Below are 27,454 nucleotides of genomic sequence, written 5' to 3' on the forward strand. Positions count from 1 at the left end.
TCCAGAGGGTAAAGAGATTTACTACAAAGTATATGATATAATCGCTTAAATCACAAAAAGTGTCAGTTGACCATGTTTGAACTATAACAATAACTATTTCATATGGTTTAAGGCAGGGGACTAAATCTGATCCTCAACCTACTTGTGTAAATAAAGTTTTATTTAAACACAGTCATGCCCATTCTTTTGCATACTGCCAATGACTGCTTTCACGCTACAACAGCACAACTGAGTAGCCATGACTGAGATCACGTGGCCCTCAAAGCCTAAAATGTTTACCACTTGGCTCCTCACAAGAAAACTTTGTCATCCTTTGTTTTAACCTAATATTTACATCAAATGACTGTCAGTGACAGCAAAGGCAAAAGAATTCTAGAAGCAGGTGAGAGCAGGGCAATGTGTCCCCTGAGAGCCAGACTTCAGCTAGGACTTAAGGAAGAGCTGGATTCTGAGCTAGAGCGGACAAGGACTCTGCAGGGGTTGATGGAATGACAACAGATCCCAAATGCCAGCAGCAGCCCAGTCACTGGACATCCAAAAATGTCCCCCTGCTTCAGGGCAGTGTCTTGGCTGAGACCCCCGGGTGAAGTGAAACTAAAATGAGAAAAGTCTGGTTTGGCTTTCAGAGAGGCCAACTTTCCTTGAACACCAGAACTTCCAGTCTAAGAAATGCTATCTTTTTAGTTTAGCAGGAATCAATAAAAGTTCAGGACAAAAGTAAAATAAAATTGTTTTATTAGGAAAATTAAATTCTATAGATGTAAAATAATTGAATCGAGAGCAAAAATTACATTATTTAGAATATCTATGCCGCTCTTTGTAGGGTCACATCATAAAGATTAATTAATTACTGCAATGATTGCAGTAATTGTAGTTTAAAGAACTAGGGGAAGTTTCAGACATTTGGAAACCTATTTGGGGATTATTATCAAAATGAGCATTTCTTCCTCATTAATAAGCCACACACTTCAGCCAAAATATGACCAGCTGTAAAGCTTGTATTGCACATTGAGTTGGAAAATCCTTGCTACCAAAGGCTTCCCCGGGAGACAGAAATGCTGACAAGAGGAGGGAGTCTATCTGAGTTGGGAGAGTCTCCTCCTTTTCATTCTTGTCAATTACCCATAAGCACATTAACAACCAGTGACAACATTCATTTAAGTTTAGGATTAAGCTAGAAAGCCAAGTGGGATGTGTGTATATAAACCAGTAGGTAAATAGAAATGTGTGTTTATACATCTAAAATTAAATATACTTTAGACCACATTTATTAGGACTATCCCAGGGTAATAACAGTTTACTGATTTTATCAAAACTAATTCACAGCATACTCCGGTGCCTTTAATTACATAAACCAGCTCTCCACTGCCCAATGAAGATGTCAGCTTACAAAACAAGAATTACCTAGTTTAGGGAGAGACAGACAGACAGACCTCAAACATAGATTTTCCCAAGTTTCTAGCAGAAATACTGTCAGGCCTTAGTTAAGTTCCAGAGGTGATTTCTTGCCATCAGCACCCGAAGCTCCCAGGAACCCTTGGGCACTTGGCTTCAAGCTGCAAGTCCATGGCCCAGGTTCCATCCTCCCTGGTGGCCAGGATCCTGGTGCTGATTTAAGCACAAGATCATATTTCTGGTCACATGATCTGCTTCACCCCTCCTGAGCTTTAGGTGACTCAGATTATGGGAGGCTGCCTACCATCAGGACCCTCGGTAACTTCAAGGTAATGCTTCCAGCTGGGAAGCTCCTTCCTTGCTTTAGTCAAGACAATACAGTTCTTAACTGCTCACTGTCTCTTTGAGGGCAGGAGCAGCCACCACAAAACCAATTGAATATGGATGTAAATGCTAATCATCCTGGAGATGGGGTGTCCAGAGGCAAGGAGGGACAGAGGGTCATGTTCACCAGGTATCATGGGTATCTGCAGGAGAGTGTAACTCCAGTATCATTAAAAAGGAGGAAACACATGGTCAGGGCCAGGGCTAGTCGCAGTGGCTCAGCTGGCCTGCTGGGCTGGGAAGAGGGGCCATTTTCCAGGTACCAGAGCCCAAGAGGGGGTTGGGGGGTGATGGGGGTGAGGGGTTCTGTGGCCTTGGGTGGAAGGAAGCAGCTAGTCCAGGGAGACCCCTCAGGGCACAAGCCCTGCTTCCTCCATGCTCTGCAGGGCCACCAGTGGGAGAAAGCCCACCAGAAAGTAGAGAGCTAACAAGCCTTGTGCAGTCCCTGCAGCTGAACCTCCCAGTCTGGAGAATGCACCTGAGAGGATCTGCCTGGGCACAGAATCTACATGGCACAGACAGACAGGAAATCACCAACCTTCCCTTTATTTTTCTCTAATGCCAAGAGATATTTGCTTTTATGCAGAGTTAAGCAACAGTGCTCATCCCAGTTTTATTTCTAGCAATTCCACTTTTCCTCCTACCTCCCTTCCAGGACTCTGTGTGGGCATCCTTGTGCAGCTGATCCAGTAGAGGAGCTGCAACAAGTGCATTGTGGGATGTGCCTTTGAGTAGAGGAAGGTGCTCACCCAACAATGGCTCGACTCCAGAGAATTCTGATTCACTGAATCATCACAACACTAATACCTGCTAACATTTCCAGTGCTCACTATGGGGCAGGCAATTTACATGTATCAACAGTCTCTACCATTCACAGCCCTGGCTGCTGTGGCTCAGTTGGCTGGGGTATCGCCCCCTACACCAAATGGTGGTGGGTTCGATTCCTAGTCAGGGCACATACCCAGGTTACAGGTCTCATCTCCAGGCAAGGTACATGTGGGATGTGGGAGGCAACCAATCTGTGTTTCTCTGTCACATCGATGTTTCTCTTTTCCTCTCTCTCTCTCTCTCTCTCTCTCTCTCCCTTCCTCTCTCTAAAATCAATTTTTTTAAAAAAGAAAAAAAATCCTGGCCCATGTGGCTCAGTGATTGAGTGAACCAGGTGGTCACAGTTCAATTCCTGATCAGGGCATATACCTGGTTAGTGGCTTCAATCCCCAGTAGGGGGTGTGTCTGAGTCAGTCAATCAATGATTCTCTCTCATCATTGATGTTTCTATCCCTCTCTCCCTCTCTCTGAAATCAATAAAAATATATTTAAAAAGAAGAGAAGAGAAAAACCTAATGAGAGGAACTAATCTTACCATTTTAGAATTGAGGAAGGTGAGCTACAAATCTGACCACCTCAATCCAAAACCTTCTCCCATAATGGCTACAATTATACTGCCTTGTAATCATATGGAAAGATTTTAGAAGACCTTTATATTTTTAAAGAAATCCTGCAATCTTTCTGGTGGCATTAAAAAAAAATCTACTTGAGTGAAAAGAATCACCCATTTTGTGATTTGTAGGTTGACATTTGCATATTGTCCTTGCTGAGTACATGTGTTAGCTTCCAAATCCTGTCTTCAGAGAAATGAAATCAAGTGTGATTGACTTAAGCAAGTGATTACACATTTGTCAGTTCCAACATACCAGCAATTTTCAACTTTTTTCATCTCATGGCACACACAAATTAATTACTGAAATTCTGCAGCACACTAAAAAAATATAGTATATTTTTTGCCAATCTGACCAAAAAAAAATCCAACACAACTGTATAATTTTGATTCATTCTCACGGAATGGTTATGGTTGTGTTGGCTTTTGTCAATTTTTATTTGACAATCTGTGAGAAAAAAGATCAGTGCCTCTAAGTAATTAGTCTGGTATCACATGTTTTAAAAATTCTTACAGCATACCAGTTGAAAATCTCTGCTGTATACTATACATAATGTGTGTGTGTGTGTGTGTGTGTGTGTGTGTGTGTGTGTATGCCATTCATCCATCAATGAATACTTATTGCTTCCATCTCTCAGCTAGCGTAAATAATGCTGCAATAAACATAGGGTTGCAGATATCTTTTTAAGTTAGTATTTTTGTTTCCTTCAGATAAATATCCAGAACTAGAGTCACTGGATCATAATGTAGTTCTATTTTTAATTTTTTGAGGAATCTCCTAGTGGCTGCACCAATTCACAATCTCAACCACAATGCATAAGAGTACCCTTTCTCCATATGCTCACCAACACTTGCTACTTCTTATCTTTTTTTTTAATTTTGTTTTATTGCTTAAAATATTACAAAGAGTAGTCCATATGTCTCCTTTTTTTTCCCCTTGACCTTCCCCTGGCCTCCCCTACCCCCCAGTGTCTTGTGTCCATTGGTTATGCTTATATGCATGCATACAAGTCCTTTGGTTGATCTCTTACCCCTCCCCCCCACCCCCACCCAACTTTCCCCGGCCTTCCTGCTGTAGTTTGACAGTCTGTTCGATGCTGCTCTGCCTCTGTATCTATTTTTGTTCATCAGTTTATAATGGTCTTTATATTCCACAAATGAGTGAGATCATGTGGTATTTTTCTTTCATTGACTGGCTTATTTCACTTAGCATAATGCTCTTATCTTTTTGATGATAGTCACTGCAAGAGATGTGAGGTGGTATGTCATTATGGTTTTGATTTACATTTCCCTGAGTATTAGCAATGTTAAGCACCTTTTTATATACCTTTTGCCCATCTGTATGTCTTATTTAGAAAAATGTCTATTCAGATCTTTTGTTCATTTATAATGGGATTATTTGTGGGGTGTTTTTTTTGTTGTTGCTATTGAGTTGTATGAGTTCTTTATGTATTTTGAATATTAACCCCTTATCAGATATGTGACTTGCAAATGTACTTCCTCCCATTCCACAGGTTGCCTTTCCATTTTGTTGATGGGTTCCTTTGCTATGCAGACGCTTTTTGGTTTGATGTAGCCCCACTTATTTATTTCTGCTTTGGTTGCCCTTAAGTAATCCGTGAGATGTAGCGATTTTATTTGCAGATCTTGGTACTTCTGGAAAACCCACACCCAGGTGCCAGGGCAGCCTTTCCTGAGTTTTGAACTTGCTGTAGTGCTGCATGCAGAGGGTTCTGGCTATGCCCGAAGCTCTGAAAGCACAACCAGCTGTCAGCCACACCACCGCCTGAGGAACCAGCTAAGGATGGCGGCCAGGCCCTGGGTGAGAGGAACTTCCTGCCCATCATTTCCACGCGGTTTAATTAAGCAAAAGCCCTCACAGCCTTCTCTCTAGCTGCCAGGCTTGTCAGCACCTTTCTGAGAGGTCAGGTGCCACTGGCTGGCCCAGGGGGGAGCCTGCTCTTCCCCACCTGCTCCTCCACCAGCTGCACAGCCCCTCCCAGGGTGTCAGGGGATAGGACTATAGACTTCAGTTCATGGTAAGCTACTGACCTGAAATTACAGCTAATAACTATAATTAAAACAAAATAAAGAATGTGAGCTCTTTATGCCAGGAATCTTTCAGACATGGACCTAAAGGCCTCTGCCGACTTTATGAAGACATTCACTGAACCGGAGCCAGCATTATATATTTCTTCCCACTATAAACTAGTAACTTGCCTTCCAATCCTGGCCTCCTCTTGGTATTTCAATCCTCATAAAGTTCCATGGGTATATCTGAAAGGAATTATGAAGTTAACTTTCAATTTGTCATTCACGCTGTTTAAAGCTCTTCGGGTGGGGTGGGCGGGGGGTTAACTTGGGAAGTAAAAGTTCTTTGGAGGCAACCTGCTGTATCGCTCAGCTCTTCCTCTGCTCCACTCAGATAATCCCTGCTGACACGCCCCCTCGGGTCACTGGAACTGGGGCCTTTGGAAGAGTTATCTGAAATCTAAGCACCAATGACACCCTAACAGAGTCACAATCAAACAGACTCAACATAGTATCCAAAGGGCTGGGCGGCCAGTGTGGCCTCTGAAGGAGGAACGTCCAGGAGCTGGCTGGGCAGATAGGCGCTCAGGGGCATCTGCTAGCAGGAGGCACCTCCTCCCACACCCTGCTGTCTGGATCTCTGCCTTGCCCAGCTTTCTTGGAGTGACTGTTTCCAGAGCTGTGTGTCACATAGGAAAGCCAGCAGCTCTTTCCTATGTTAGGTTAACTCTATGAAGAGATAGACCCTGTATTAAAAAAACAACAACAGTGTTCTCACAGGGCTGCAGGTGACGACAGGACAGTTCAGATATCCCATCCCCATTTAGACTGACAGCCATGCTTTTCAGTGTAGAGGTGTTCACAGCTGCAGAGAACTTGATGGGCAATCCTATATCCTATATCCTATATAATAAAAGGGTAATATGCAAATTGACCCAAACAGCAGAATGACCAGGAATAACCGTTCACTATGATGTGCACTGACCACCAGGGGACAGATGATCAACGCAGGAGCTGCCCCCTGGTGGTCAGTGCGCTCCCACAGTGGGAGCTCTGCTCAGCCACAAGCTGGGCTGACAGCTGCGAGCACAGAGGTGGTGGTAGGACCCTCTCCTGCTTCCTCTGCAGCGCTAAGGATGTCCGACTGCAGCTTAGGCCTGCTCCCCGCTGACAAGTGGACATCCCCCGAGGGCTCCCAGGCTGCCAGAGGGATGTCTGACTGCCAGCTTAGGCCCGATCCCCCGGGGAGCGGGCCTAAGCCAGCAGGTGGCATCCCCCAAGGGGTCCTGGACTATGAGAGGGCACAGGCCAGGCTGAGGGACCCCCCTGAGTGCACAAATTTAGTGCATCAGGCCTCTAGTTATAACATAAACACATATATCTAAGTTAAACATCCAGAAGGATACAACACTCATGATTAATAGATTCAAGTCTCAAACAACACCCTGGGGCAGTAGGGAGTGCGGGGGGAGGGGGTGTGTGCTTCTTTATGATATCCTCTTATTTCAAAAATACATGTTAAAATGAATCTCAAATAACCGTCTGACGTTAGGTACCCCGCTGGTGATGGCTCAGCTCAGATAAAAGCGGCATTTACGATTCAGAGGAGCTTATGAAAGAATGATCCTTCTGCAGAAGCACACAGTCTACTAGGACTCTTGGCAATAACTCTAAAAATGAACGCCCACAAAACACCAGACTCCACGCTAAGGAAACAGGTGAGAGGCGGAACGCCCTGACACCAGCAGGGAAGGCTGGCGGGAAGGACACTGAGCATCTTCGTTACCTGACTCGGCCCCGGTTCTCCTTTTCACATCCCCAGGCTACAATGTTGGGAAAGGTCGGCCTCTCTTTATCCTGACTGCACAGTGCACTAGACACTGGAAAAGACGGCCCAGCAATGAAGGTGAAGTATGCAATTTTGTCCCTAAGAAACATCACACATTTGGGGCCACGCTAGATAGTGAGCCCCTCATACAGAGGTCTCGGCATCCAGCTCCCCAATGAGGAAGGGCTCTCTGTGATTCCACGGAGACACAAGGGACTGCAAACTTCTCTAAGATCTAGATAAAGAAGCCCGGAACATTCTATCTTTTCCTTCTTCAGCCGGAAGCCATTTCTGGTTTTCAGGCCCTATTTCTCGTAGAGAACCCCCTCTGAAGACACCATATTCTGGCTACATGTGCTCTGATGGGTGCGGCTCTGCACAGTGATTGGAGGGTCCTCCCCACAGAGCCATGGCTCAGGGTACCCACCATGTGTCCATGCCATTGGGGCATGCACCTTCCAAATCCCCACCCCTCCCTTTCATCCCAGCAAGTGAGGCAGCTCTACATGGGCAGGAAACTGAACAACATTTCCAATTGTTTCCACACTCACTCTTCCTCCCACCTGCCGTCACGGCCATCTGGCTGGAGGTTCTAGGGAATCCTAGGTGTTTGGTTGCACCTACAGAATCAACTGGGGTTGTGGAGGAACGCTAGAGAAAAATGGCATCCATGCCAAGACAAGGGACATCCCACTGGAAAACAGGACCAAGAGAACAAAACCCATCTCTTTATTCACTGTATTCACAGGGCAGGGCTTGGAGTCTGGACAGAAGTTTCTGGTAAATACTTCTTGGTTGGCTGAATGCTATCCGTCACCCTAGGGCTCACCTGGAGCTGGACTATGGTAAAACAAATGGCCCCGTTATAATGGAGGCCCTATGTAAGCCCCTCACCTCTCTATGAGGGTTAGATGAGGCCCTGCCTAGAGACAGAGATGCATTGGTCAGCCTCCACAGCGGCTTCCAAACTCTGGAATTCTGTGGAATGGTTACATCAATTAGGAGGCAGTCAACCTTCCCCAAATAAGACTATAGTTGTACCAAGTGCATCTCCCTTCCTTTAAATCAGATCCACTTCCTCTCTGCCGTGTCCATTTGAGTTAAGATAACAGACAAGGTTTGTCAGAATAAAGCTATTCAAAATTAGCCCATCTCCTTATAAGAGCTATGGATTCATTTATAAGCAAACAGAAAACCTTAGGGAAACCCGGTAATCAATGAACCTGACAGAGGACAACTGTATGCTGCGCATGAATTTAATAATGAAGTGTTTCCGGAGACATGGGGACGTGTAAATATAATTCTTTCAAAACTAATGGGTCATTTGTCTCTAGATGATTGGGGGCAACATGTGTAAGAAGCGAGGGTAACTGTCTCTCTCCTTTTCTCCTCCATGAAAGGCCAAGGTAATGGCCGAGCCTTTCCTGCCCTGAGGTCCGGTCAACCTGCTCTTTTGACCTTCTTTTCACAGAAATAAAACAGAAGAGGGGGGAAAAGATCTCAGCTGTTCTTCTTCATGCCCCAACTGATAAAATAACAATGCCCCTGTGAGCATTTAACTGCCCTCATCACAAAGAGACTGTCACCTCCCAGTCACTAGGAACTGCTCCCAATTGTACTCACACCCACCTTGCTAGCACCTAGTTCTGTAGACTCTAACCTCTGTGCTCAAAGGAGGTTATCCTTTTGTTTTCTCCAAACAATGATGTACTGTTTGGCCAAAGCCATCAATCCTGGTGTGAGATTAAGGCTGACAACTCAAAGATGTTGAGCGTGCTGATTGTCTGAGCCCTTGACACTCTGGTGTCCAAGATCCCAGGACTAATTTTGGATCATTGGAAATCGGCCACCACAGGATACATTTGCACTCGTTAAAAATAGCCCAGCTACCCCTGCGAACATTTCAAGCCACAGACTAGGGCTTCTCATCTCAGACCCGGCTTGCTCCTCTGGAATGCAGTAAAGGAATAGAATTCTGTGACATGAGATTTTTGAGATTGTCCGTAAGATTTTTTTAAACAGTCTTTTCACTTCAGAACTAACAGTAAATAATTATTTTAAAAGACTGTGAATGTAGAATTGAACATCTTTTCTTTGAGGAGAAGCAAGCCATATGGTATATTGCAGATCAATAGAAAACAATATTATTTCAGAGGACTCCCTGGGCCTCCACTCCACTTAAATGTGGAGCATTTAATTAAACAATCCAATTAATCATCTGGAAGCTAATATGGGGAACAGAAACAGCTGACAACTTCCTAATTGCTCAAAAAAGCCAAATATTTCAAACAAGTATATTTCATATGTACTTCTAATTATGTGTTCATATGAATTCCATTAGCTTTCTACCAATCTTTAAAAGTCTAATGCCAAACTCTTATATAGAAATACATCTACAAAACCTTTTCCTTCCCACATATAGGAAAGACACAAGGGATGGGTCTGGCTGGCGCTGATGACCCCTGCACAGGGGGCTTTTTAAATATCTGACACAACATGTGACAGATTTGGGTCGCACTGCCATTATCAGGCAAAACGGCTAACTGGCAAAAGTCAAAATGTATCCCAACAGGTAGGTTTTAAAAACCCAGTAGCCTTTTCCTGAAGAGGCATAAAAACCACCAGGAGCAGCCCATGCCCCTCCCAGCAAGCAACCTTCCCAATGTGCATGCGATTTGCTTTCATAAGTTTACCCCTGCAGGCTTTAATGAGCCTGGCAGCCAACCCTGTGTTCACTCACAGTGCAATTAAAGAAGAACCCACCAGGCCCTGGCTGGTAGCTCAGAACTTCATCCCCATAAGCCAAGGCTGTGGGTTCGATCCCTGGTCAGAGCACTTACAAGCGTCAACTGATGAAAGCATCAATAAGTGGAACCACAAACCAATGTTCCCCTCTCTCCCTCTCTCTCCTTCTCTCTAAAGTCAATCAATAATTTTTTATTAAAAAAAGGAGAATCCACCAACGCCATTTGACCCTATGGGGCCTCCCACATCAGCCCCCAACCTGAGCCACTTACTAATTACGTCCTTGGTCCAGGCCTCCTAAGAGTGACTGCCACGCCTCCAATCACAACCCTTCTTCCCGCTCCTAGCACAGTCTCCAATAAACTCAAGGCAGGAAATCTGGCCCCAGAGCCAGATTTCTTGGGGAGAGGGGGAATGAAAATCCCATTGAAAGGCACTTAGTAGCAAATCCAGAACTGCATCCAGGTTCATGCCCTCCCACCGTTAAAGAGACTCTTGATTACAGGTCCTGGGAAGTGAAATCATAGCCATGTTTTATGGGCCACAAAAGTGCCCACTCTGAGGGGCAGACAGAGCAGGTGCCAGTCCATGGGGCTGCGTCCCCACACCAAATTGTGTCACCATACTTCATGATAATGCTCGCCTGCCGATCACAAACTTGCTGTGGGAAGGATCAGAACCGCAACTACTTTTGCAAATAGTGATTGCTGTCTCAGGTGCAGGAGGAGGACAGAAGAAGCCAGAGTGGACTTCATTAAAAAGAATAAAAAGACTAACTGGGACCAGCATTTTCTGGAGCTCAGAAGGCTCTCCATGATTCAGGGTGATCCTTTCCTTTCTGCTCCTCTCCTTCATGTCGACCTCAAATCAACCCACCAATGGAGCTGGGCCTTCTGAAGGAGCACAGGATCTGGTGGCCTGTGGATGACGCTCTGGAGAATTATAAAATAAGAGCTGCACCTTTATGAGTTTCTCCTTTAATGAATGCTCACTGGCTAAGAGGTCCTGATGATTCTTTTCCCCCTTGAAACAGCAGAGCAAAGTAATTGGCTATGAGAAGAAAAAGGTTCTCTAAAAGATTATGAAGGAACTCTCAAGGTCACAAAGATCAAATGAAGAAGGTTTAACAGTTGTTCTCTTTCCCAAACTCACCCCAAAGCCTGGACTACTCCCCTCTACCAACCAAAACAAAGACATCTTATACACTTCTAAACTGTGTTTGAATCTGGAGTGAATTATTTTCTGTTATAATTTCCATGATATGTTGTTTTTTTCAAAGTCCCTTTTAAATAGTATCTAGATATTGGGAAATAACCTTTTCCTCGGCCCAAAACTTAAAGTGTGGTATTCTCTTCCCCATATTGGTCAAGTCGATCTTCCCTCTAGACATGAGCCACATTCAGATCGTTAATATCATTGAGCCTATCACAATAAACAATTAGTTCATTGGTTGATACTCTTTTAAAAATATACCTTCAAAGTATTTTAATGGACAGGTATCTGAGCAGTACCAAGATGTACTGTTCCCCTCTCTTGCCCTAACTGTGGTTTATAGCTTTAGCAATTAAAGTCTAGAGACGTGACCTGATGACACAGATTCTTGGATCAGGGATGAGGGAGGTGTGGGACCTCCGGAAGACCCTTCTCTAACATCATCTCTGGCATGTGTCCCCTAAGATCCCCACTGTGAACCTCCAACGTTTTCCCTCTGCACCAAGATAAGCCTCCGTGAGATGGAAACCCAGCAAGTGGACCTGGGAAACATGTCCAAAGCTAAATAATATTTGCAGGCATCAGCTTTCAAGTGAATGAATCTTTGCAATTCTTACTTGCCAGCTTGCAATTTCTTGAATGATTTCTTTTCACAGGCTGGTAATAGAACTAGGAATTCCATCACTGCTGGCAGAGAATAAATTTGGCTGCAGGCCTGATTTTGGAGTCTGCTTTGAAAGCCTTGACAGCCAATGTGTACTGCGTGGACTTGCAGAGCCCCACCTCCAGCCCCACCCGCTTGACCACTGCACACTTTAGTTTCAAGGGTGGCATTTTCAGTACAGAAAGCTGCAGAGAAAAACACAGCTTTAAGATGTGCATTGTAAAAAATATATATATAAACAAACAAAAAAGGAACAAGGGTAGATAAGTACCTGGGTCCAGGTAGCCCCACCTGCCCACAGATGCAAAACCAAGCAAACCCCCTCTGACATGGCGAAGGGCATTGTAACAGTGAAGGGAAAGGAAAGGGAGAGGGCTGGGTCTTATCAGAAATAAAGGGTCAATGAGAAGTTACTTTGAGCTCAGCCTGATTCAAACCTTTCTAGTGAAGGAGGAACATGATAATTAAAAGGCTGCTGGATTAGCAGAGAAACTGACTGCAGGAGGATAATGGCAAGGAGGGAGAAATGGAGAATCCCTCAGATATGGGGGGTGGAGATCATCAAAGGATATTTGAGGAGCAGCCTTATCACTTGATCTTAGCCAAAAGGCCGAGAAGCGATGAGGAGCAGCCTTATCAAAAAGGACAGGCAACCATGGTCCAGTCCTCTCCTTTCCACATTGGACATCTGGTCACTTTACCTTGAGCAAAAGCTCAATATCTGGGCACTGGACTCCTACTGAAGAAAGAACATGGTCTGTCTTCTATATTTACAGCCCAGAAATATTAAATTTAAATGAATGAACTGCCTACCTTTAACCCCCAGCTCAAACTTTAGAAGAGTTTTCCATCACTGACCTGATGCCAAATATGCTCCAATTTTTAATTTCAGAGAAACAACAAGTGGTAAGGAGGTTCCAGCAGGGAAGAAGGGACTGCACACAGCCCTGCAGGCCTATGCAGTCAACAGTCCTGGCTCTTCCCCGAGGCCCGGCCTGCCAGAAGGAACTTAGGACCCTATTCATTTTAGAGTGTCCAGACTCAGTATCGATGTTAACATTGGGAAGCTTTCCAGGAAAGGAAATGGTTGGAAAAAAGTAAAATCATCTAAAGTAATGATCTAATACATTTTCACCACTTAGGACAACGTCGTCAATAAGCCTGTATATAACACTACGTGTTACTTTAATTATGATCAACTCCAGCTATCACATCCAATACAAATCAACAATTACTCTAAAGGAGGTCTTAAAACAAGAGAAAATTGCATCGTTTTCTTATTCCTTGTGCTTCAAAACTAAATATATGGCCTGGCAATATGGACATTTTTCTAATTGAGTAACCAGTCAGTCTGTTTAATAGAATGTCCAACTAGTTCTCTTTGAAATCTGGAGAACATTAACTCATAGGAAATAAAAGAAAACAAAACCACACACACACACACACACACACACACAGAATTCCAACCTAAACAGTATTTTATTGAGCAGCTAAAACTATCCAAAGTGACATAAAAAATAAAAATGTCAGCTACTCCTTTGCCATGTTACATGCAGAAGGAAATATTCAATATTCATGGGATCTCATAAACAATGCGACCGCTCACTGAGGGTGAGTAATAATTTAGGATTGGTGGTAATAGAAAAAACATGGGCATTTTATAAATTCTGCTCCTAATTTGTGCCTAGGTTAGGCTGCAAGGGTGGGCGGAGGCAAGTTCAGAACAAGCTGGTCCAAAATTACATTGGCAGGAGGTCAAAAAAAGTGTGGCACAAAGATTTAAACTCTATTGGTCTCAATTTTGCATACAACTACTGAATTTTTGAATTTTGCATACAAGGACTGAAGAAATCAGACATCATCAAAAATGCTTGCTGGAAACATCACAGGGCTGGATCAAAATACTGTATTACTAACGGGGAGATACACGAGAGCCCTAAGGCTGGCGGGTCTCAGCCGGCTCCTGAAGGCCAGGCGGGGATATCTGGAGCTCCGACCTCTGTGCCAAAGTAAACACTCCCACATGGAAACCAACTGGTGTGGGGAGAGGATGGTGCCCGGAAGAGACCTGAGGAAGCCCCGAGGCAGGGGGCAGAGAGGATGTGAACACACTACTAAACAGATGCAAGTAGCAATAAACAAGAGGGGAGAACTAAAGTCACTTCCACCCTGAGACAGCAGTGGAGCAAGGCAATTACAGGCAATCCCCATGTCCCTCTACCCACAGTCTCACTTCAGCTGTACTTGAACTGCAAAACATGGCAAAGCAGAACAGAAAAAGCTCGAAGTGATTCTATACCTCTTCTACGAAGGCAGAAAAAGAGCACATGCTCCTTTAAGCACTCAAACTCGGGGCATTGAAAAACCTGGCTGTTGGCAGTCGTGCGCCTCACCTGCAGGAGCCAGTGTTCTGCTGAGAAAGTGCAGAAGGCTACAGAGCAGGCTCCCTGGACGTTTCCCTCCACAGGAGAGCAGCATCGCATGCTGAGCAAAGCAGTACTCCGCAGCCCTAATGGGACCAGGAGATTCTGTTTCCCAACATGTCCCCCCTGATCTTGCAAGAATAGAAGTGGCAGATGAAAGTGGCAGGAGAGAGAGGTATACTCGAACATGTGACAGGGGGTTGGAGTGAACCAAACAGCGGCGAGGATGGCTGGTTCGTCGAATGGCCTGATTAAGTTCGGTTATGTGGGCTCATCTGGAGACAACCTGGGTTTGCTTGTTTTCCTAGCAGAGACCCCGCTCTGACACACTTCCTCCGCATCAAAGCATTGCTGCTCATCCCGGCGTCTGACAGCCTCAGCACCAGGCTCTGTGACAATCCTGGAGACACGGACTCCAGTTCCAGAGAAGGCAGCAGACCCTGTTTAGGCCATTGGCAGTATAACACCCACTACCTTTAGCGGTTATGCCCCAGATTCATTTTTTAACAACTCTATTGAGGTGTAAGTTATATCCCATAAAACCAACTCATTGCACGTGTACAATTTCAATGATTTCTGTAAGTGAAGCGTTTCGTGGATCATCCCCACAATCCGGTGATAGAACATTTCCATCATCCCAAAAAAACCGGTCACCCATTTGCGGTGCCCCGTTCCCATCCCAAGCCCCAGGCTACCATGAATCTACTGCTCTCTGTCTCTCATGTGTTACTTTTTCTAGACATTTCATATAAGCGGAACTACGGGATATGTGATTTTTTGTGACTGGCTGCTTTCACTAAGCATGGCGTTTTGAAGTTCACACATATGGCAGCATGAGCTCGTTTTATTGCTGAATAGTGGTCCATTGTATGGCTCTCCTACACTGTGCTTATCCACACATCTGTCTCAGCTTATTAAATCCATAAATCCAACTAAGTGACAAGGCTTATTGGCCTAATAACAGAAATAAAATAAGAAAGCCTGCCATATTTCTAATATACTCTAGAATTTCTAAAATATCTGTAATGTGTCAAAATACATAACAAGAACACAATGCGTTCCTTGGAATTTTTGTGTGTGGGGGCAGGGGAGTCGAGGGCTGCTGTTTTAACTAAGACAACATCCCTGAGATTAAATTCTTTTCTTTTTTTAATATACATAAAATGTTTTAATACACATAAAGTGTTTTTATGCTAATTTCTAACTCAAGCAAGGTCATCCATTCATTTAACAAGCATTTACTTACTGTGCAAATAGCCCTGAATTAGCATATATGAAGTATATACAGTCCTTGGCTTACAAAGGCATTTGTATTTCAAGACTAGGCTAATGAATCAGCTTGGGGGGTTTTGAAACATTTTTCTCCATTTAAAGAATATAATTAGTGTTTAGTTCCCATGGCCACAGTCCTTTATCTGGGAAAGTATTGTGCAGTCTGTACTGTTTATAGACTAAAGGCATTTATTGATCCATTCATGCATCACACATGGACCGAGAGCCACATGTGTGCCAGGCACTATTGCAGCACCGGAGACACTATATGACAGCCTCGTCTGTCCCCTAAGCTTACATTCTCTGTTGGTGAGAGACCTGAAGAAATCAATAGTGTGGCGGGTGATGCAAAATGCTATGAAGAGGAAAGGGGAGGTTGAAGGAAGAGAGGCAAGAGGGAATGCAACTTTAGACAGTGGCTTGGAGATGCCCTCAAAGCAGGGAGATCCAGAAGCAGTGAGCCATCAAGGACAGTGGAGGGAGAACCTCCCCAGCAGAAGGAAGAAAACACACAAAGGCTGGAAGGTGGTGGGAGGGCCTGGAGTCAGGAGGGAGGGACAGCAGCCGGGCCAACTCAGGTCAGGGAGCCATGGTCCCACAAGTCTCTTCCTATGTCCCAGCCTCGGGTGCACAGCGGCCTCGCCCCCACCCCCACTTGCTCGTTGAACCAGTTCAGTCCCCACTGCAGGTCTCCAGCCCAAGGATCATCCTGCACTTAAGCTTTGGACCCACACTCCCAGACAGGTAGTCCTGCTAGCTTGATTCTATCCTGACATCCAAATTCAGGGACCTCAGTCCTGCTGTGCGCTTGAGCTGTTCTCCACATCAGAATTTAGTTCCAGTAACGGGTTTTGTGTCATCATTCCCAAGGCCCTGCCCTGGTAACCAAACATCCTAACCACTCTTGCAGACAAGTCCTGCCAGACTTCCGGTCTCCACACCCTCTCATCTTTTCCAGGCCCTGATTCTGTAAGGTCCCACAGACCTCAGGCACACAGGGATTCTGACCCACCACTGACATCTCCAAGTCCATTCATACATTCCACCCACAAACTCTGGGCAGGGCCCTCACAGGACCTCTATCCGACACTCCCGAGTCACAGAGGGCCAGGTATGCCACTGTCCACTGCTGTGCCCACACCACGCTTCCCCTCTGCCCAGTTCTAGCCAGGAATTTGTCCACCACTGCTGACATCCCTCCACCAGTGGGCGGGCCTGACCCCTGGGGACCTCTCCGTGGTCAGTGAGTGCATTCAGGTGGAGGCCTCTCCAGGCTCCCTGCCCAATTAGGCAACCAGCTCTATTAAACCGTGGGCTTGTGGTATTTATTCTGCCCAGCTTTCTAAGCTTTCTAGTGCTACCTTTCTAAAAGTCAAGTTCACAGCCAGAAAACACAAGAATTTACAAGACAGACATCCTAAAAGCAATTCCTTTTAGTTCATATTTGTATGTCAACTGGCATGAACAATGGCTTTATTACACCTTCCGCTGGACAAGGGAAGTTTAACGTCCACGGCAATTCTTTTTGCTTTATGCCACCACGCACAAACAATGTTCCGGCTTTACAATTGGTAAAGTTTTATGGCAGATCTAAATCTCAGCCCTGTAAAGGAAACTGCAGAAGCCAGTGTGATTCTAAAACCCACTTGGTTGCAGGAGGTCTGACCATACGTGTCCCTGGCCTTGGAGGTGCTCTCTCCACAGCACGCGTGAGCAGTCCCGGCAGCAGGCAGCCTCCAAGGCTGACTGAGGACAGCGTGGGAAGCCTTCTCCAAGCTGTGTCACATCTCCAGGGTTGTCGTTTTTTACAAGAAGGGGAGTTCTTTGCGTGGAATTTTATCTGGACTCGGTTTTATGAGGAATGCATCTCTTCGGGGAAGTTTTAGCCAAGCACTAACCATTTTCCAGAGAGCTCACAGGAAACTGCTCAGCAGAATTCTCCTCGTGACTTTTTCTTGGCTCTGCTTTTCTTGCATAGGCACCTCACAGATCACTGTTAGGTGAGTGTGAAGTGATTGAGAAGAGGCTCTATTTCCTGTGAACAATTTGTCCTTGCTCAATCCTGATTGTCACTTGCCTAGAACTTATTTAATTTCACATCTCAGCAAATACAGTATTATGTCCCCAGTACAGTTGGTTTCTGATAGCATCACTCTTCTGATTACTTATCATACATATCTGCAATTGCATTACCTGTTACAGTAATGTGATCTACTCTCAAAATGTACATAAAAATGCAACATAAAATAAAATTTTATGGGTATACTTCCTCATCATTCTACAAATGGTAGGCTAGCCAATTCCATAGAGACACAGTGACAGCTAGTGAAAGATGAGAAGATAAAAGATTAGTGAGTTCATGGCCTTCCAGAAATAAAAGAAATTCACCCCCTAAAAATGTATTCTTTTAAAGCATAACACTTTTTTTGTATTAATCAGAAACCAATTTTATTGTATAAGATAAAAAATAAAGAATGAAATTATTTTTTTTTTCAAATGCCAATATATTTTAAAACTTAGAAAAGGGAAATAAAGTGTGTTCATCTTTGCTCTTGTCAAACCACCATTAATCTTGGACAAAAAAGAAGGGATAAAAAAAAGACAACAGCAATTCCTATGAGAAAATGTTCTGTTTTCTTGAGCCCACTGTTGGGCTAATCCTGTTTTAAATGTCATGCACCAGGTGAAATATAACTTGTCTTTGAAGTTGCCTGGCTTCAAAATACTCTTCTGAAATTCAGAGCCAGGTTTCCTTAGCTCTAGAACCTTCAAGTGGCAAAGAGTAATTGTGTCAATACCAGTAATTTATAATAAGTGACTTAGTGTACGCTACCTTCTCTTGGACGGAGTTTGCATTTGCTTTGTCCTGTGTGGCTTAAATTCTGAACAAAACAAGTCTGGGGGAGGCTCATTGAAAGTGAAAACTTTACCTATGTATATTCTGGTGCACTCGTATTTTTTTCCCCTTTTCTTGCTGTTAGAAATTGATTTTATATATCAGATAACCAGGACCTGACGAATTCACATCAAAGAAATAAGTGACATACGTATCGAGCATACCAAAAGGCAAAAGGTGTTTCATCAACCTGCTTGCCAAAGAGCAACTCCTCACCTGTTGAATTTATCTTTAGGATGCAACCAGCTTGTTCAGGAATTAGAGACAGCCGACTGTCCCCCATCTATGGTAGGTCATTTCTACAAGGCAGCAGGCAGAGTGATAAAAAACCATCAATTTTCAAGAAAACTTCTGCGTCTCGATTTTAAAAGGTTGCTGGTATTACATATGTGAGACTATCTGTGCTGTCACTAAGAGAACATAGAATATAAACAACTTAAAACACATATATATATATATATATATATATATATATATATATACTCATCTTAGGACTCAAGAAAAAGGTTCACTTTTCTCTAAATTTGCCAAAAAATGCAGGTGGGCGGAAACATACAAGGTCCCACTTACACACTTTGCACTCTGGTGTAGCTCAATTTGTTAGACTCTGTAATTTACGTTTAAAAATTATTTAACACTAAACATAAAAATCGGTCACCTTGGTGTTATAATTATACCCTAAGCACTTTGAGTAACTATAGCAACAATTTCAGAGGCATTTTTAAATACAAATTTGGTATAATTATAGGACCGGGAATTATGGAGGAGGTACTGAGGGATGTGAGATTTTTCTGCTACACTGGACACATGCTACTACAGAAATGGATTCCTTGACTGGGACGTATTATTAACTAATTGATTTGTTCTACCTGCAAGCTATATGGTTTGTAATCCAAACCTCTTCATAGGGATTAGTTTTGGATACCTTTGGCTGGACGTGTATGTGTATGAGAAGCAAAGCTTCAATTTCAATGACTTGACAACAACATGAAAAGACATTTGGAATCATTAAAAAAATAATCACCAAGTTAATGAAAAACTATGCAATGGTTCCGTTAAGCAGCTCCCTCTACTAACGTAGTCTCAAGGAGCTGGTGTCTCTTATTTTAAGGAGTCGGCATACAACAGAGAGGAAGGGTTTGTTGGTTTTAACATTTATCCCTGACCAAGAGTCTAAAGCAGGGGTCCTCAAACTACGGCCCGCCGAAAACATGTTTTTTTTTTACTTCAAAATAAGATATGTGCAGTGTGCATAGGAATTTGTTCATAGTTTTTTTTTAAACTATAGTCCGGCCCTCCAACAGTCTGAGGGACAGTGAACTGGCCCCCTGTTTAAAAAGTTTGAGGACCTCTGGCTAAAGTGACTGTGAAGCAAGATTCCTCACTGCAAAGCCAAGGATGGGGCTTCGGAAGGCCCATGAACTCTCTGACACTGAAGCCAATGTTTCCGTGAAATGTATTCATTAGATCCCACAGACACCGCAGCATTGGACGCTCCTATGTTTCACTCTATCCAGCCGTGGTGAAGAAGTAATTTTAAAAGGAAAGGGCAGTGAAGAACACAGGTTTATTGTTACCAAATTCGGAACATCTCAGAAGCATCTTTTGGACAGAGACAAGCTTGACCACCCCCGGAGACCAAAGTCTTTGCTCTCAGCAGGGATCTCCCAGCTGTTTGCCATTAAAACCATCAAATCCGTTAGTACAATTCGTAAAAGGCATAAAATGATTAGCATCATCCATCCTCTCTCCGTTAGGAAAAGTGGGGTACTAGTAAAAGCATGTAAAAGCAGGTCCTAACTATTCATCACCCCACAATTTCAGCAGTCTGACCATGAGACACCCAGGAGAACTGCTATCTTGTGGCCAAGATTTCACAAGAGAGAAACTCAAGCAAAATGAAATCTGTCTTTCAAGTGACCCAAACTGTTACACTGTACTTTTTTATTACAAACAAGCATGGATATAAATCTTTGGGGGTAAAATAATATATATCTATGTTTCCTCTGGCATAAACACAGCTATACACCAGAAAAAGTTATTTAGTGATGCACAACATATTATCTGCCTGAACTGAAACTGTGAACTGGTCACTCAAAATAGTGCAAGATAAACTTTACTCACTCTTCAATAATAAAACTGGCATCAATTAACAATTAATTTAGCAATGCTCATTAGGTGTTTAAAACCTTCCCTAGTAAAGTCTGTTTTTGTCTTTCTGGGCCTCCTTAGGAGAGACTAACTATAATTAATAACATACTATCTGCTATTCCCAAACTTGGTCTTGATGATGGAGCTCTTCTGGAGAAGCTAACGGTGACATACGATTGTTTTCCTTAAAAACAGGCTGCAATGATCATTTGTAACTCCTAGCATGTTAACGAATGTTCTCCCGAGGAACAGAACTTTATGTCAGTATTAAACTTAACTCAGCTTACCTTCACGCAATTTCGATTTTCTTTCTTTTTTTTTTTTTTTTCTCCTGAGTAAAGACAGTCGTCACAGGGAGGAAGACAGATGCACAGACAGGAAGAGTGTGCAGCGATATGTTTGTCTCTGGAAGGAACCTTTCTATTTAAAGGACTTGTGTTTGGCAACCACCTTTCCTGTCCCTTCTTCTAGCAATGCTGACAGCTCCCTCTGGTCAACAGATCAGCTGCCGCCACCTTCCTCCCCTATGACATTATTGCCAGACCTGCCTGGTCCCGCTGTCTGCCGACTGGGACCCTCACCCACTCACCCAGGACCTAGTCGCAGCTCTCAGCATCCTCTCTTCTTGCGCTCCCAGCGCTCGCTCTCAGCGCCCCCTTCCGGGGATCCCCGGGACGCCGCGGGCGCAGGAAAGTTAAATCCCAACTCTGAGCGGCTGCATCCAGGTACAAAGCGAGGAAAGGGCGAGGAGGAGGTGAACGCGCTTCCCGCCAAAGCCGGGGGAATGGGGATCTGTGTGAGGCCCCGCACGGGGCGTCCCGGGAGCACCGCTCCCCCGCGGGGGTTCCCTCACACATCTTGGGAGGACCAGTTTCCTCCGCGACCTAGATTTCCTCCGGCCCCGAAACCCTGAGCCAGAGGATGCGAAATCCGTGCAGTGGCGGAGAGATGCTCGCGGCAAGGACTCGCCGGCCCCCGGCCCATGGGGTCCTCCAGGCCCGTCCTCCCCCGCCGCGGCACTCAGGGCGGCCCCCAGCCTCCATCTCCCTCCTTAACCAAAGCGCTCCGCGGAGTTGAGCCCAAGTCCCACTGCCTCCCAGTTCCGCACGTGCGCCTCCAAACCGCTGGAACTAAACCAGAAACAGCTGCCCCCGCCGGGAGGCTGCCAGGCAGCGGCTCCGAGCCCGCGAAGCCCCGGCTACCCGGACCCCTGCCCTTCGCTCCAGACCAGGCGAGCCTGGGCGCGCGCCGGGGGCGGGCGCACTTCCACTGCGCACCGTCCCGAGGTGCTGGGTGGGGGTCCCGTCTCGCCCACCGACCGGTCGCCCCTAGGGTCGCTTCCGCTCCTCACCTCTGCACGCTCAGGCCTCGGCAAAGGCAGGGACACAAACTTCCAGCTGGTGCACTCGCTCAACAGGGGGACCCCCGCAGGGAAGGTGTCCTTCTAATCCCGTGCGCGCCACCACCCGCTGACCCGGCTCCGGCCTGCAGACCGACCCTGCCCGTATCCACAGGACCCACCCGCCCGCCCTGCCGCCCCGGGTCCCGCCAGCAGCGCGGCGCGGTGGGGGCTGCAGCCGCGGCCACTCAGGGATAGGGCAGGGGGTCGCTTACCAGGTGGGATGCGCGCTCCTCGGGCCAGTTACCCGGCGCCCGGAGCCCCGGAGAGGTCGTAGGGTCCTCTTCAGCGCCCGACCAGGGAAGTCGAGGCAGCAGCCGCCTCCGCCCCCTGCCACTTCCTCAGAGCCGTACCCCACTTATGTGCTCGGGGCTGGGGGCGCCGGCGTGAGCGGCCGGCTCACCGTCCCGGGCGCGCGGCCGGCCCGGGGGCAAGCAGGTTCGTTCCCAGCGGGGGAGACGGCAAGGGGGCAAAGTTGAGTGTCCCAACCAGCTCCGCCAGGGAGCCCCCGGGAGGGGTCACCAGGACCCGGCTGCCCCCGCGGAGGAGGGGTGGAGAACGGGAGCCGCCGCCCGGCAGGGGCCGCGGCTGGTGGAGGACGGCAGAGCCCACCCGTGATGGGAAGGCAGCGCACGGGAGCGGGCGCGGCGAGAGCAGCTGCCTCTGGCGCCTCCTTCCCCGCGAGTCGAGCGGCGCGGGGAGCGCAGGCTGGGAGCGCGGGGCCGCCTCGCCCCGCCCCCGGCCCGCCCCCGCCGCGCCTCCTCCTCGGAGTGAAACCCGAGCGCTCCACCGGCGCCCGGCCTCCCAGAGCCCCGCCCCCGGCCCCGCCCCTTCCCGGGCCCCCTCGGCTCCCCGGGCACCCCTGCACCCCAGGAGCCCCGCTTGGCCTCGCCGGTGCCGTGCGCCCCAGCCTGGACTTTCGGGGGGCTTCCTTCCCCCCGCTCCCTCGCGCGGACCGTCGGTGGCTCCCCGCGCCGGTCCCGCCGCTCGGACGTGGCTACTTTGGGGGTAGGGGTGGGGTGGGGGTGGGGGTGGGGTGGAGAGCGCAGTATAAAGGGTCGGAGGCGGCGCGGGCCGAGACCTAGACGTGGCGCGTCCACTCTCCCGGCCTCCGCTCCAGGTACGTGTGCGTCCCCGGCCGAATCGGCCGAGCGTTGTGGGGGTGGGCGGGGGCCGCAGAGTCCTCTCGGACTCCCGAGATGTGTGAGTTTTTGTTTTTCCCTTTTTGTGTGACATCCTCTTGCGGGCTCTGAGCTGGAAACTCTAACTTAAAGACCACGAGAGTCACTGCGGGTTCTCGGAGGAGCGACTTGTGGGGTGAGCCTCCCGCCTAGTTTGGGTCGATTTCAGCGGAGTTCAGTCAGAGACAGGAACAAATCAGATGAACCAGGGAGGCAGTTGAGCACTAAGAGAGGAGCTCCCGGATGGGACAAGGTTAGCTCGTCCAATTCTGGGGCCAAATGTTACTTGTTGCACTTTTGCAGAATCTTTGGGATCTATGGAGCAAATACTCAGGTGAAAAGATTCATAATAGTGCATTAAAGTACCTTTCAAGACTCCTAGAATTTGATACTTTTTAGCAAAGCATCTGCTCAGAACTCCGAAGAGCAGCGCCTGTCCCTTTTCCTCTGGGTGAGGGTGGGGACAGTATCTCTGGGCCTTTTTGTCTCTGCCTGGGCCTCTGAGGGTGGCTTTCAAGTTCCCCCTGCATAGGGAAACGCGTGGACGCCCCCCGCCGCGGGCCTCTCTTAGCTGGTGACATCGGTTGTCCCTGTGACCCACACTCACGAATGGCTCCAGAGCGGGTTGTGGACATACCCCCTACTGGAAAGGGGCCGGTATGCCCATGACTGTGCCATTGAGCCCATCTGTGCGACAGAGAACCCACCACTGGCTGGAAGGTGTGTCATAGCCTGTCATATCCAAGAGAAAGACGATAGAAATACAAATTGACATTGAATTTTTACTTTGTAGAAATAGTTTTTAATAAAAGAATTAAATGAAAGCAATCCTGAAGGTTTCTTAGAAGCCTAGTGCAGCCCAAAATCTCCAATCTCTCTCTCTCTCTCTCTCTCTCTCTCTCTCTCTCTCTCTCTCTCTCTCTCTCTCCCTCTGGTGCTGAGCTGCCTGGGTACTCAAGGCCTCACTCTGAGGAAATGTCAGTAGCTGGGAGCCTCTTGGAGAAGCATTCTTCCCTGGGTTGAGTTGGGGGCACTCAGGCCTGGCAGCTGCCTGGCTCCTGGGGACCTTAGTGAACAGCTTAACAGTTCTGCGCTTGGCATGAGGGGCACTAGCTCCATTCCTGACATTCCGATTCTCTTGCCTACGTGGCACAGAGGCCTAGGAACGCCCTGGGAGGAGGAGGCACCCTGGGAGGAGGAGGCTGCCAAGGTCTAGCCTGGCTGCTCTGCTCCTGGGTTGGGGGGGAAGGGGAGGGAAGGCATTGCCTTACTCCTGGCTTTGCAGCCCTTGGGTGCTTGGGTACCTTTGGAGCCTCCAGCCGCCAGGGCAAAGGGAGACGGAAATAAAGATCCCGATGTGTAATTAATCCTTGTCCTTGGCTTTCAGAATTACAGTTAAAGGTGTGTACACTTAAAAAAAAAATCTTGGCATACAGAGAGCTTAGCAGTGGGAAGAAAATAGCTTTCTACACCATAACCCAGCAGGGCTGATAAGATAACGTTTAGCTCAATAAATTATGTAACTTTATGTGTATGTGGAGGAGAGAGGTCAATTAGGTGGGCAGTTTACAGGCTACACCCAAGCATTGTTAAAATATGTATGTTTAATGATAATGATTTACAAATTAATACTGGGGACAGATGAGAAACAAAAGAGTAAATTAGAGGGTGTCCTTACAGTGAAATGGCCCTCATCTGAGGTCCATTGATTTCACCTTGCGACTTAGGGAAAGTTCCTTAACTTTCCTGAGCTACCCTCGCTTCACCTGGAGTTTAAAGGAGCCTGCCCTAGGTGTGTCCTTTGTAAGCTCTGAAAGAGAAAGGAGGTGATGTGAGTACTCAGGGCCCAGCACAGAAGTAGGCTCTCTGCAATCAAATTATTTTAAAGCATCCACAGGTGTTTCGTTCTTCCAAATGAAGTTCCTGAGTGTGTTTTTGTTATTTTTTTTTTTTTAACATTTGCTCACTCTGCCTACAGTAAGCTTCTTATCACATTATAGAATTAGAGGTGATACTTTCGAAACAAAACTCTTTAGTTCTCTTTTAAAAATAAACGTAAGGCTCTCCCTAAACTTTTATGTCAGCCATGCACACAATGTAAAAGAATGAGAACACCAACCAAGCACTCGGTGAAAATGATGAATTTTGGGGCGCTGATTCATGTGACCTGAAAAACGCCATCCATTTCCTGATTCACCTCCATTTCTGTGGCCAAATGAAGGATCTCTTCTGTCTCTGAAATAATTAACGGCTTTTTTCTTGTCTGTATGTCTCTCCCTTGTGCTTGAATTTCAGCTACATCGATAAACTGCCACCTCCGAGGGGAGCCGCAGGGAGGGGGCTGAAGAGAATGTCACCTGGTGGAGCTGCCGATGCTGCTGTGGTCAGGAGTGACCTTCAAGGGAAACCTCGGTATCTGTGACCTGTACGACGCCCGGGACTGTATTAGTGTCATGGAGAACCCCAGTCCAGGAATCATGGCTTATGGATATTTACATCTTAACTGGATTTTCCTACAAACAAGCCAGGGATGAATTACAGTCTCCAGAAATGTTTCTTTTTTCTACTGTTTTCCTTTTTTAAGATGTGGCATTTAAGAATTGAAAAAACTGCTAGATCCTCTGATCAGCCCCATTAGTTTTTTTCTTAAAATGGCCATTGATAAAACGACATGCAGTTTTTATGCCTCACTAAGATTGCCTCATGCTGGTTTTGGTTCATATACTATTTTAAGTATTTGAGAGACTCATGATATGGCTACAGATAATGCTGGGGTGCTCCCCAAAGTCTTGAGAGAAGAATCACCAAGTAGGGAGAGTTCAGGGAGCCATCAGCCCCGACTCAAGTCCCTTGAGCTGCACCAGGGTTCTTTAGGGTTTTTACCCCTAGAAATGCTCACTCCCCCTTTAGTGTAGCAGCCCACTCCCATGACAGAGGTAAGCAGGCTAGTTTTATTCAAAACAACAGCCAGAAACTAAAACAGAATACAAACAAAATAGTATGGCACATCTGAGAAGGAGCTGGGGATGGGACAAAGTGTGGGGTCCTAAACCTTAAAGGGAAGGACCAGGGCAACCACAAGGGCACCTGCTGGCCAGCCCTCTGCCCTTCAGTGCACTGGACACTGCATCACACTCCCTTCTCTGGAGTCTGAGTTCCACCCACACCTACCCAGGGCCTGCTTCCAGCTTCCCATGTCTGCCAGCAACGTTTTGCTCCTGCCAGCTGTACCACAGAGGCTGGCACAGAGCAACCTGGTCATCATCCAACCCAGGTGAGCTTCCTCACCTTTGCGCTCTCTAGACTAGAGCTCACTCCACAGGAGAAAACCACCTCCGCAAGTATTTTTGCCTTGTCTTTTTTGTTTGTTATTTTTCTTTTTATTGCCTTGTCTTTATGGTTAAATTTCTTGATATATTTTTCTAGCAACCCAATTCCCTTACAATAAAATTGCTGTGCTCAAAATACCTCAAGTTGCCTTTTTATAAGTATGTTCTGAAGAGAGGGAAAATGTTGGGTTTAAAAGATTTTTGGAATACCTAGAGGAAATTCAGATGGCTTGTGGCATGGAGATAAAGCATCCATATGGTTTCCCGAATGTTATTTTCTGACATGAAGCCTTGTGTATATCATGAGTGTCTACAAGTGAAGAATGGCTGTGCTATTATAACAGATATGCTTGATACCCATTAATCAATGTCCTCTATATTACTGTGTTTGAAAATAGATTTTTGGGAGAAATAAGTACATTTGGAAATAAATTTTCAAAAATAATGTTCATCCTACATAGATTTAGAAATACAAATTACTCTGCCTTAGTTTATTCCATGGTTTACTAGGGAGATTAACTCATGATGCCCTTGAGGTAATTGAAAAGAATATCTGCTAAGTGAAATTGACCAGGAGGCAAAGTGTCTCCTGAAGCATATAAGTGGGAAGATGAGCTGTCAAGGATCCCGTCACCCTTCTGTCAATTCTCATTTCAGATCCTCCTTTCCATTCCTACCGTTGCCTCCTTAATTCAGAATATCAGCTCACCCGGAGCACCAACAACTCTTACTGGCCTTCAGGTCTCCCTGTGCCCCTGGTCTATACCACTATACCAACAACACAATCATCCTTAATAACGGACCTGATTTTATTTGAATTGCAATCTGCCTGGCTTTAAAAGATTTTTAAAAAAGCAACTTTCCTAGAACTTAGCTGTAGTCAGTAAGATGCAAATCGGTGGGAATCGAAGAAAGTTCTTGGTAAGAGGGAGCAACAACTAGCTGTGTGTGACCTTTCTTGCCCTACCCTCCTGAAACTGAGGGTCTATATGACTTTGATTAAATTTATTTTTAAATCCTAGCTCTAGAAATCATCTCTCTCTCTCTCTCTCTCTCTCTCTCTCTATATATATATATATATATATATATATATATATATATATCCC

At 46.1% G+C, this 27,454-nt stretch overlaps 1 protein-coding gene, 1 long non-coding RNA gene and 1 other non-coding gene across 4 annotated transcripts in view; 2 read left to right on the forward strand and 1 right to left on the reverse strand.

Moving 5' to 3' along the window:
- The window catches only part of SEMA5A (semaphorin 5A), a 394,782-nt gene extending 372,278 nt beyond the window's left edge, over positions 1–22,504 (reverse strand). The window contains exon 1 of one of the 2 annotated variants that reach the window (XM_070411885.1): positions 22,054–22,504. The gene's annotated coding sequence lies outside the window, so the exon portion shown is untranslated. Of the gene's footprint in view, positions 1–20,726; positions 21,399–22,053 lie in introns of those variants that run through there. The other variant, XM_070411886.1, reaches the window with a different exon arrangement.
- Positions 22,505–22,730: 226 nt separating this feature from the next.
- On the forward strand, positions 22,731–25,572 carry LOC139008021 (uncharacterized). The gene is made up of 2 exons (XR_011471085.1): positions 22,731–22,958; positions 25,315–25,572. It is a non-coding gene; the product is annotated as an uncharacterized lncRNA (long non-coding RNA).
- On the forward strand, positions 25,148–25,217 carry LOC139009693 (small nucleolar RNA SNORD123). Its single transcript, XR_011471405.1, has one exon. It is a non-coding gene; the product is annotated as a small nucleolar RNA SNORD123 (small nucleolar RNA).
- Positions 25,573–27,454: the final 1,882 nt, after the last annotated feature.

Source organism: Myotis yumanensis, unplaced genomic scaffold (assembly GCF_028538775.1).
Source record: "Myotis yumanensis isolate MYYU_CA2020_CCGP unplaced genomic scaffold, mMyoYum1.0.hap1 SCAF_4, whole genome shotgun sequence".
Classification (NCBI taxonomy): Eukaryota; Metazoa; Chordata; class Mammalia; order Chiroptera; family Vespertilionidae; genus Myotis; species Myotis yumanensis.